This window comes from Apium graveolens, chromosome 6, assembly GCF_009905375.1.
Source record: "Apium graveolens cultivar Ventura chromosome 6, ASM990537v1, whole genome shotgun sequence".
Taxonomy (NCBI): domain Eukaryota; kingdom Viridiplantae; phylum Streptophyta; class Magnoliopsida; order Apiales; family Apiaceae; genus Apium; species Apium graveolens.
Genome location: NC_133652.1, coordinates 24,009,088 through 24,021,246, shown reverse-complemented (window position 1 = coordinate 24,021,246; position 12,159 = coordinate 24,009,088). Strand labels below are relative to the sequence as shown.

The following is a 12,159-nucleotide window of genomic DNA, read 5'->3' as shown; positions in this document are numbered from 1 at the left end:
ATATTCTAAATTTTAACAAGCAAACTAAGCCCAAATATGTAATATGTTAACCTTTAATTTCTATAATACAATTTTGAATTGGTAAATCTTTTAAATAAAGTTGATTACACTAAATAATATACTATTCCCTCTATCATGTTCAATTCTATATATATAACTTACTTTTCCGTCCCATTAAACACTATATATTTCAAAACTTAACAAAAATAGTAAAAGTTTAATAATATAAAAAATAATTATAACTACTATTTTCTCCTATTACACTCACTTTACCCAACTTCTATATTTTTTCTCACTAAATTACAAAAAAAAAATTCTCTCTTCTCCCACCACCTTACCAAAAATAATTTTTTTTATTACATTTCTTGTCCCCAAACCATTTGTAACCAATGGGCGGGACTGAAAATTCCAACGTTCAATTCTCCCCAATAATATATCCTACTGAATATTTATATAATTACTTAATATATCTTAGTGAATATTTATATAATTACTTCTAAAGATTCAACTCACCATTATATATTATTTTATATTCTTTAATCTTGGGACTTGAGATTATAATTATATAATAATAAATTTATAAGACTTAAATACTTATAATATAATTTAATTAAAAAATATATATAATATATAAATGAAATATATAAACACAAGTTTGAACTAAATGCTGATTCTTTAAAAAATGCTGGAATTAATTTGCTCCATGTCTTCCCGGCCAAACATATTTAACCAATTGCTTGGGGAAGGAAATAGGGATGGGAAGAGCTTTCTTTGAAAATAATTGATAGAGGAAACTAAAAATAATGAAGAGTATAATCTTATAAGCATTACTGAGATGGTATTCCCTGAGGGCAGTTCTTGAGGGCCTGAGCTAATCTTTTCCTTTAAAGCTGGGAAAAAATGTAAATGATATGGTTATAAAATGACCTATATATATTAACCATTTTAACCAACAAGATTTTTTGACTCATAAAAATTAGATATTTACTCAAAACGGTGTCCAATTAAAACTATCTCCATGTTCCCCCATAATTTCTTATCTTTTGATCAAATGGAAGAAATCATATCCTATAGACAAACATAAAAAAAACCTACATATACTAAATTCTCCAAAATATGAGAAAGTAATTAATGAACAAATAATGTATTGCAATAGATTTTACCTTCAAACCTTTGAAACAACCACAATATGAATTTGATAAGAGCGGTATTATATTTTAAAAATTGAACCAATTTTGTTCTGAAATAAAATAATCAAAATAACAAGGAAGCAAATTTTGAAGATATGTCAAATAGTTAAGTATTTATATGGAAAACAAGTTCACCAATATCTAGCTATTTCAATTTAATGGAAACATGATCATTCCATTCATTGATCAATTGAATTTTCTCAATATATTGTTAAGCTTCTTTACCCCCTTTTAGTAAGTAAAAACTAAAAAAGAAAGAAAATAATTAATTAATGATGTAAAACTCTTTTTACATGTTGTTTCCTCGAGCTGTATGGATTATTGGAGTGCCCATTATATTCACTACCAGTAGGAAGAAATTTAGCAATTAATGTTCAAATTAAACCCTAGAAGACCAACTAAAATTCATTTGAAAGCACAGTATCACTCTCAATATCAGCAACATATACAAATGTATCAATTGATCATGCTAAATATAAGGCAATTCAACAGATAAATAAGAAGTATACAATCACATAAGGTCACCTTCACAAACTGAAAACTTTAATCTTTACAGAGTTGATAACGATAAAATGAAAAGACAACCTAACTAATAAAATTGATCAAACCTCACCATAAATTTCAAGAAAAAAAGAAACATAGCCATCCATCCTGCAAAGTTAAACTCTTATATGGGATCGTATAAACCATAGTTGATGTGGGCTAAACCCTAACATAGAAGGTTAAATTAATAGAAAGTACTCTAAAATTAAATCATAGTTCTCCATCTACCAAAGTTGCCTAGTTTAGGTGTCTTGGGTAGGGCTGAGCATTCGGTCGGTTCGGTCCAAGACCGGACCGAACCGAATAGACCGAAAAACCAAACTACCATTTTTTCTTGGACCGGACTGAACCGAAATTGTAATATGGACCGAGTACTAAAATATTTTAAAAATGATAAAATATAAAGTATAATTAAGGTAAGGTGATATACAGAGTACTAAAAGTGTATAAATACAATTACGAATTAAAAATTATGAGTATACTTTTTAAGATAAATATAAAATGTATATAATACAAAATTATAGTATTTATAATTTGGTCTATTCAGTCTTCGTTGTGGACCGAATTTTTTTTTAAAAGAACCGAACCGAACTAAATTTTATTTCGGTCTATTCGATCTAAATCGAATAGACCGAATTTCTGAAAAATCAGGACCGACCGAACCGAATTAGCACGGTTCGGTTCAATTTTTCGGTTTCGGTTCGGTTTTGCTCACCCCTAGTCTTCGGCCTCACAATTTGTCCGTTTCTTGCCTCCTGCTTCTTGAATAGCATTAACTATAGTTAAATTCAAAGGCACAATCTATATATCCCATATTCTAACTGTTAAGACAAATGGGACAATCTCTTTTGTAAATGGGACAGACCCTTTACGAACGAGACAGACTATGAGACTATGAGACAGTCTCAATTAATTTGCAGAATATAAATTAATGATATCTAATTGCAGTAATAAAGAAATTAAACAATGCATAACACCAAGACGTTTTCACTTGGTTCGACCCCTACTCCTAGTCTATGCCCTACATCTAAGTACCCATGTCAACTAGCATAGAGAATGTATTATATCAACTTCAATAAAAGAACTTACAATCTTTTCTTGATTATAAACAGATAGCCATGAAAGAACCCTTTTCCCTTAGCACACTTGCTACCTAACACTACTACTACCACCTAGCCCATTGGCTACCTTGGCTAATCCTTTGAAATCAAAACCTTGCCACAACCCGTCACAAGTTGATATGAATACACGAACAATCAAATGAATATGAAATTATAACTCAAACTATAAACTTGTTCTACTGGGTATTCAAAATGTGTAAAACAAGAATGATATCATTCTTGTTTTATGAAAAATCGATTTTTCAGAAAGAATAAAGATAAAGCGTGTGAGCATTAGTTCTCAATATGAAACAGAAGTTGTATATATATAGTCAGAAATCTAACGGCTTTGTTTTTTGAACTCAGGATAAGGATAAGTATGTTTAGCAAAGTTGTTTGAAAACCATTTGAATGATTCATTGAATATAATTGGTTAGTTTATTTAAAAGAGATAAACTTTTATGGATAATAGAGTTTGAGTAGTTCAAATACGTTTATTAGATAGAGTTTGTTTGGGCAAAGTTAGGAGAATGAAACCCAGTCAAACTAGAATACATAATCTCCTAATAATTCTAACAACTCTATGCATCCAATCTGTATAATTAAACTGCATTTTCTCATATGGAATGCTGCTTTATTCTCGGTTATTTGTCTGGAAGAAAATCATCAAAAACATGTATATTAATAAGTAGAACACCCCTTGAATCAATATCTTGAGCAGGAGGACCACCTCCAGCTGCTTCTTCTTCACCCTTTTCAGATTCCTATTCCAATATTGACCTCTTTCTTTCCTTACGAATGTACTTCTGCTAGAAGTACTGTTCAAGTTTAGCTCGCAGGCCAGTAACCACCATCCTAGAATGGGTACCATCACAACTCTCCCCTTCATCAGCCACAAGCTTGCCTTTAGCTTCACCATGTGGCTCAGAAACCTGAACTCCCCTCGTGGCTACTATCATCTGTATCATAGAAATATTCTTTCTTCCACTTAAATATATCCTTTTCCTTGTCTTGCAGAATCGTATATACAAGGAACCAATTTCAATACATCCTCACAAGCTTTCGTTGAATGATCAAAAAGGAAAGACACATAAGGCAGCTTTGAAAAGATTCCAGATAAACAACGTTAACCCTAGCCATAAATTTATCAGAATGACCAGGAATCACAGTTGTAAAACTAGGCTATAAACGGCCTTATACAACATTATTAAGTGATGTTACTGTAAAAAATGTTGCCATAGCACAACATTAATCTAAGCTATTAAATATATTTTAATTATGTTAGTAGAAGCCTAAAAAAGTGTTGTCAAGACATATTATAAATAAATATATTTAATTTTTATTAAATATAGTTAAAATTCTACTGATGTGTCACTAGGGGTCCCCACATGTGTATCCCACACTGATGACGTGATAAGGGAAATAATTAATTCTTTAGTTAATAAAAAGTTTTATAATTAATGAAAAATAATAAATTAAATTAAATATATTTAATAAAAATCAAACAAGTGTTACAAAATTAATAATACATTTTTATAATATAAACAGTTGTACATGAATTTGGTGAGCAGGAAATATACCGCCCAATAACTTAGGGGAAAAAAATGAAGGGGCCTCATCTTTCAAAACCCTACCCGCTCCCCCAATTCTCACTCAAAATCCTAACACACATATTACAATTCCATTTGCGATCTCTCTCTTATTGAATTTACACAACACACACTTTCTCTCTTCACAAAGCTTGATTTTCTTGAATAATTAGTTTCAGTTCTACATACTCTAGTGAATTAGATCTGATTTTCCCATGATTTAATTTTTATTTAAATTAGATCCAATCAGAACTCCAATAATATCAAAGATCACTCAAATACTCAGCTCAGATGCTCTTCCAACTTCTTATTTCCAGACTCTCCCACACATACGAGCTATGTGTTCTCTCTTCCTCCCCCTCTCCCCCTCTCTATTTACTTTTAGGCCTTAGTCCCGAGCATTTTTAAGGGAAAGAAGTAAGTGATAAGGAGGTAAAGTACTTTCATCCCATTTTTGGAGTGAAAATTTTGGAGTGAAATTTTGTTAGATTTGCATTCATTAACACTTGCTTTCGCTCCTTTTAAAAACTCGGGAGCACAATTATGGATGCAAGTGAAACTACTTTACTTACCCAACACTTACTTTCCTTCCTTTTCTAACTCGGGAGCAAGGGGTAATTTTTCTAACTCCCTTTCTTCTTTACTATTAATTTTCCTAATTGCCTTTCTTATTTTAGATATGAGAGCATTTGATGAACTCCAAAAGATCGAGATATTCTTCAGAGAAGACACTTAACGCATTTGCTCTACTATTGAGCTCTATAAACTCGTCCAGCACGCTCGTAACATCTTACCCAGGCTATAAGTTATATTACCCCGCCTATAATTTATATTACCCCGCCTTTCGTATTTTCACATTGCATATTTATCAATCGATTAAAACCAAGAGATGATGAATCTCATGGAACCAGTGAGTTATTTTTTATGGAGAAAAAAGGCCATATCGTTCTTACCCTTTATAATGTTCCTAAGTTTTAGATACAGATGTGATGTATGTAGCTTAGGTCTGACCATAGTAATATTTTATACATATATAGGTTCTGGGACTAGCTTGGATCATGTAATTTGCGCCAAATATTAAAATCCTTTAATTTGATCAGATGTTGACCCAACTTGCGTTGTCTTGAAATTATCCTGGTGAGAACCAAAACTTGTCTAAAACAAGTCATAATTTTTTAGATAAATGTAAGTCTTTGTCAGAATTTACAAAGCCTCTGTCTTTTTAATTTTTTAACTCCTGCATAGATAAGTGATTAGTATCTTATTTGATATTTCGGATGATAAAATCAACTGTCTTGTTTTGTGTAAAGATTATTCTTTTTGTTGTTATGAGTAGTCTATTGACTATTGTAGGGTTCTTCTATTTGCAGCTACAAAATATCATTGATTTGATTTAGGATTCGAATGATACATTTGGGAAGAAGAGTAGATTCTTATTGAAAACTGGCTGATAGTTGACACAATATCAAGATGGTATGTATTTTTTATAATCACATTTCTTAAAGGTTTTGACAAGTGTTGGTAGCTTATAAAGTTCCCTGAATTATCTACGTACTAATAAAAGTGTAATTTCACTAAATTCTACATTTGCGCATATATTGTAATTGCACCTATTCAAAATGGTATAATTTTGTTGAACAAGAACTTTATTAAGTAATGATATATTTGTGGTGTCCATGTACGAGTTTATTTTATTATACATTAATAATTTATTATAATTTTTAATTAACAAACTTGGGGCATAATATCGATATAAAATGATCTCCAAGATTTAATTTATAATTATTTGTAGTTTTCTAATAGTGCATGTATTGTGATAAGAAAAATGCCTCTTTTCTGCGGTTACTTCAATGTTGAAGCATATCCAAGATATATTTGATATATTTATGAACGTTATGTGATTGTTCTACAACACACATTGTCCTAATCTATTTACAAATTTTGCAAGTCCAATATGAAAATCTGGATACAAGGTATGGCATTAAAGGGAGTGCATTGGCATTCCGCAACTAGTTGGTTGAATCAAAAGATACTTTCGTAGTTTGTGAGGATTATTATGTACTATAATAATGTATGGTAGAAATGAAAAAATAAGTTATCTTGGATTTTGTATATTGATCTGGTTGTACTGATTCGGATTTTATAATTATCTTGTTATATATTGATTTGGTTGTTGTACTGGATGACAATATTATAAATTGTGCATTTTTTTAAACAAAAAAGTGTTGTCACTACTCTTCTAAAGTGTTGGATAAGAGAACAAAGTTATCTTGCCACATAGTAATTGATCCCACAAGTGGGTCCCACAATAAGCCCCACATGTGGGGCCTACCTCTTAGTGTGCCCCACCTGTCAGTGCACCAGTAAGTGGGCCCCATATTTCATTGGATCCCATATGACAGTCCCCGTGTTAGTACACATGTCGGTCCATGTGTCAGTCCACCTCTCATGTGGGTCCCACTTTTTGGCAAAAAATAGTTTTTTGGTAACATAATTTGTGGTGTTGCCTTAGATTTGGAAATGTTACCTTTAAAATATAAGTCAACATCGAAAATACTAACATAAAAAAAGTATTGTTGTTAAAAAATTTCAATCAGCTTCAACATTTTTTGGGCCTCTTCCAACTTATTTGGAATGTTGCAAAAAGCCATTATTGGCATAGTGAACAGAAGTTCGGGATGCACCCTCATCAATCTCTACACAGACTAGAGCTTTATCAGAAGGGGACTTATTCTTAGCAATCATAAGAGTTTGTCTATGAAATGCTACAGGCCTACCTATAGCACTACATATATAGCACAACCCTTCAACAGACAAATAGCTGAAAGGAATATTGAAGACCTCAATCCAAATATTTTATTTTTTACAAACACTACTAGAATTCTGTCAATAGACATCGGTCCTTAGACATCGGTTGCTCAGACGACCGATGTTAAAGTTCTTTTAGACATCGGTTATTTTAAAACCGATGTTACTGCTTATATTAGACATCGGTCGAGAATATAACCGTTGTGTATAGTTATTTTTTAAAAATGAGAAATGTTAGTTAGACATCAGTTTTTTATATAACCAATGTCTTTGTTTTATAGACATCGATTGTATTTTACAACCGTTGTCGATGGTTAACTTAAAAAAATTAAAAAAAACATGCGGAAACTTTCCCCCCTTTATTCCCCAAATATTCCCCCCTTAACAAAAAAAACCAGTTTTCCCCTAATTTTTTTCCTGTCTCTCTCTATCTCACTCTCACTCTCTCTGCTCTCTCTTTCTGAGCTCTCCCTTCTCTCTCTGGTTCTCTTTCTCTCTCTCTGCTTCTCTCCCTCTCTCTCTCTTCCATCTCTCTCTCACACACACAACATTTCAGTTGATTGCAGGTATATAGGGTCTCAATTAAACCCCAAATTGAAGAACAACTTCAATTAATCAAACCCCATCTACGAGAAACCCTAATTTCTGAAAAGGTTTGTTTGTTCAATTATGTTTGTTTGTTCAATTAGGTTTAATTTGTTCAGTTAGGTTTGTTTGTTCAATTAGGTTTAATTTGTTCAATTAGGTTGTCTGGAGAGGCTTTTGAGGACTAGAGTGGAGAGGCTTTTGAGAGAAAAGGAACTCAAGAAATCCAACAGGTCACTCAATGCAAATGCAAATGAGGAAGGAGGGAAAGATTTTAAAGGGGATAATGGTACTGTTGAGAATTGCTTCCGCTACCAAAACCAAAGCTGCCCCCTCTCCGCCTCCCTTTCGTATGCCCACCAGAAAGCCATCTCTCTCCACTCTTTTATTCATGTACTAATTATTACACAAACTCTTGCCTTTTATATTGTGCTATTACGTTTATTATTTACACAGTGATGATATTTGTGTGTGTTTTATAGTTGTCCGGTTGAAATGAGTTCGATGCAACCCTATCACACGACCACTGCTTTTGTTTTGATGACTTCTATGCTTACGCTTTCGAGAGTCGGTTACGGTTTGCTCCCCGAATTGGAGTGCGTAGCTTAACAGTTTTTGATGATTCTGTATAATTCCTGACCAGTTATGCCACTGCTCTATAAAGAGACATATGTGCCATGATCAGTTGGTCCTTATCTGAGAGCCTCTGGCACAAATCACTAGCTGTAATTTTCATACTAAGATGGAAAATGATCACGCTAGGCCTACGATCTTGGTAACCAACGATGATGGTATTGATGGTGCTGGCTTGCAAGCTCTGGTTCAGGCCTGGTCTCTACAGATCAATATCAAGTCCTTGTCTGTGCCCCTGAAATGTACGTCGACTTTCAATCCATTTTTACCAATGCTTCTGGTACATAGATTTTATCATATAATTAATAACAGTTATCGTATATTAATTTAACCAGCATAAAAGCTTAGATGTAATGTAGGTTTGTTTTTCTTTTGATTTAAAAGCTTACACTTACTTAAACGTTAAGTTTTGAGTTTTAATTATGCTTCAATTGCAATACGGAAGGTATACAAATTAAGTTACAAAGTACGGTCTCAGGTATTATCCAACTCCACAATGTGGAATTGCTAATTGTTAAGTTAGAGCGAAGGCTAGCATGAATATCATGTTTTTGTGTTAATATATCTCGTTACTCTAAATCATTTCCGTAAGTGGAGCAGTGATAGAATTAAGTAAGTCACATAGGTTGTGTTCACTTGGTGGGAATGAAATGAGGAAGGAATAGAATGAAAAAACTAAGTTCTTAGGAGGATGGTGCTTAAATAATGTGCATGACTGGGGGATAATGTTTAATTAGAAACATTTTGATTGTTTTTCTTGTATTTAATAATTCTTTTACAGGGAAAGGTCAGCTGTTAGTCACAGCATTACTTGGATGCATCATGTCCATGTTAAGCAAGTAGAAATTCAGGGAGCAACAGCCTATGCAGTTTCTGGTTTGTTTTCATTTCACATTGTTATAAAATGTATATTATCTTTCATTTTTCTTTGCCAACAAATTACTTGCGTGCTTCTGGCACTCACACAACATACTGATGGCGACGCCTAGATGAAGACCAAATATATTATTTATAGTCTTTAATCTTGGAATTTTAATTGATAATGATTTATAAGAAGTGTTTTCTTATTATTGTTTACTTGTTTTTTTTTCTATTCCAGGAACTCCAACAGATTGTGCATCTCTGGGAATCTCCGGAACTCTTTTTCCTATAGTGCCTGATCTGGTAACTATTCTAAATCAACTTTGTAAACTGATATTCTCATTAGTTGTAAATCGTGCTAAAGCTCAAATATCATTCTGGTTGCTGATGTTTCTATAACCTAAGATGTTACCTATTTGTAACGACTCAAGCTGAGCACTTACTAACAACTCTATTCAATTGCTTTTTTTAAAAAAAAATTGTTTTTCGTTGCTTACTCTTGTTTGTTTTGGTCACAGGTTATTTGTGGCATAAACATGGGTTGCAACTCTGGTTACCGCATGTCAGTAACTCTCTGTCTGAGGAAACACTTTTTTGTTTAGTAAAAGTAGTCTATATAGTATGTGACCTTAAGTCTGCAGTATAAACTCTTAAGTCTGCACAACTAATCAAATCTGTTACTGGAATAACAGCATGTACTCAGGAACAGTAGCAGGTGCTCGAGAAGCCTTTTTCTACGGGATACCTTCTATCTCAATATCTTATGACTGGTACACATTAACTTACAAAATGCACTATGTAGACATGCATCAATATATTGCACGTTGCAACTGCTTTGGGATCAGTTTTTATTTTTCTTGATTCAATTTGTGTTCTCAACTGCCAGGATGGGGGGTAAGAGCACTGCTAATGACTTTAAACTTTCTGCCGAGGCTTGCTTACCCATAATAAGTGCAATTTTGGTTGAAGTCAGAAGTAAAACATATCCTCTAAAGTGCTTTTTGAATATTGATATGCCTACAGATATTTCGAATCATAAGGTGAGACTTGCAGCTTTTACAGCCATCATCGTCTGCTTTAATGATATTCGGAGAGAACAAAGATTAAGTATCAGGCTATGGATTATAATGATCCATCTTTGAATTCAGAACTAAATTAGAACTTCATGTAGCTTGACTTGAATTGTGTTTGCTGCTCATTTTGTACTCTGTAGGGATACAAGTTGACAAAGCAGGGAAATAGTATTATCAGAATGGGTTGGAAGAAAATTACTTCTGAAGCACAAGTTGGAAAAATATTATCAACAATGACTATCGTAGCTGATTCGACAAAAATTGAGATGAATGGTACGAAAGTATCACAAGACTCTGAGAACAGTCTCATTTTTATGCGAGAAGCTTTATAATTTTATCAGGGAATTGGAATTTTGTTGTCGGGGATATTTGGGACTGGAAATGGATCTTCAGTATCTATGTAAGATGCCTCACAATTTGACAACCTTTTTCCTGGATGACCATGTTTATAAAGATTGAACATGGGCATCATATATTTATTAGTCAATGCTTGTTTTGTCTACAGCGAGAATGTTGGTCTTTTAGCATTAACTCGAGTGGGCAGTCGAAGAGTTGTACAGATATCTGCGTGCTTTATGATCTTCTTTTCCATCCTGGGTAAGCTTCTTTGTTTATGTCAAAATGTATAGGTTTTGTTTTTTATGTGCAGTTTGTTAATAACTTGTCAAGCGCTTTGACAATGATCCTGCAGGAAAGTTTGGGGCAGTATTCGCTTCTATCCCATTGCCAATCTTTGCTGCATTGTATTGTCTACAAATGCAAGGACATATACAATGATCTGACAAAGTATAGTAGTAGTAGTCTGGTAGAAACTATGTAGTAGCTCTTGTATTATTCATCTGACCAAATGTAATTCATATAAACTTGTTAATATTTACTTGAGTAAATGTAATTACGGCTAGAGATATTCATGTACATGCATTATAAAATTTATTACAGGAGGGATTTTTGTATCAATCTGTCGTAGAAGATTACTTTACTCGATTCATGTATATACATTGTAAAACTTATTGCAGGAGGGTTGTTTCCAGTTTTTAGAACCGATGTTAAAAATCATAAATACACATCAGTTTACACATATAAAAGCAATGTCTTAAAATCACAAAGACATCAGTCAAAACAAAATATTTGATGTTAATAAAGGAATATTAGCACATGAAAATAGGGTAATAACATCGATTCAAAAATAAACACCCGATGTCTATTTATCATATTAACATCGGTTTTTTAGAAAACAACCGATGTCTATTGTCAACATTGACATCGGGTACTTAGAAAATAACCGATGTCTAATAAGATAGAGACATCGGTTTTTATCAAAGACCGATGTCTAAGAAGATAAAGACATCGGGTTTTTTATTTTTAATCGATGTTAATTTATAAATATTGCTTGTGTGTTACAGTTTTAAATAGGCCTAATAGTCCTAATATTACATTTCTGAACTTGACATTACACAATTATATAACAAGAATATGAATTAGACATCAGATATTTTCCAGAAATGATGTGTAATATTACATAGACATCGGTTTTTAACCGATGTCTATGACAAAATACATTTAACATCAGTCGCCAAGACATCATACATTTTTTACATAGACATAGGTTTTTAACCGATGTCTAAGGTCTTTTTTCTAGTAGTGAAAGGATAAACAATTTTGAAAATGTTCACACCATTTATGTATATTAATTCTCTGACCATCAATGTACAGAGGACTGCAGTCAATGGCTTTGGAAGCAGATTGATCATTTTCAAATTTCAAAACCAAATAATTC

At 32.7% G+C, this 12,159-nt stretch overlaps 1 pseudogene; it reads left to right on the top strand.

Annotated features, from left to right (window-relative positions):
- Positions 1 to 8,478: 8,478 nt before the first annotated feature.
- Positions 8,479 to 11,318, top strand: LOC141667578 (uncharacterized; annotated as a pseudogene).
- The last annotated feature ends 841 nt before the right edge of the window (positions 11,319 to 12,159 follow it).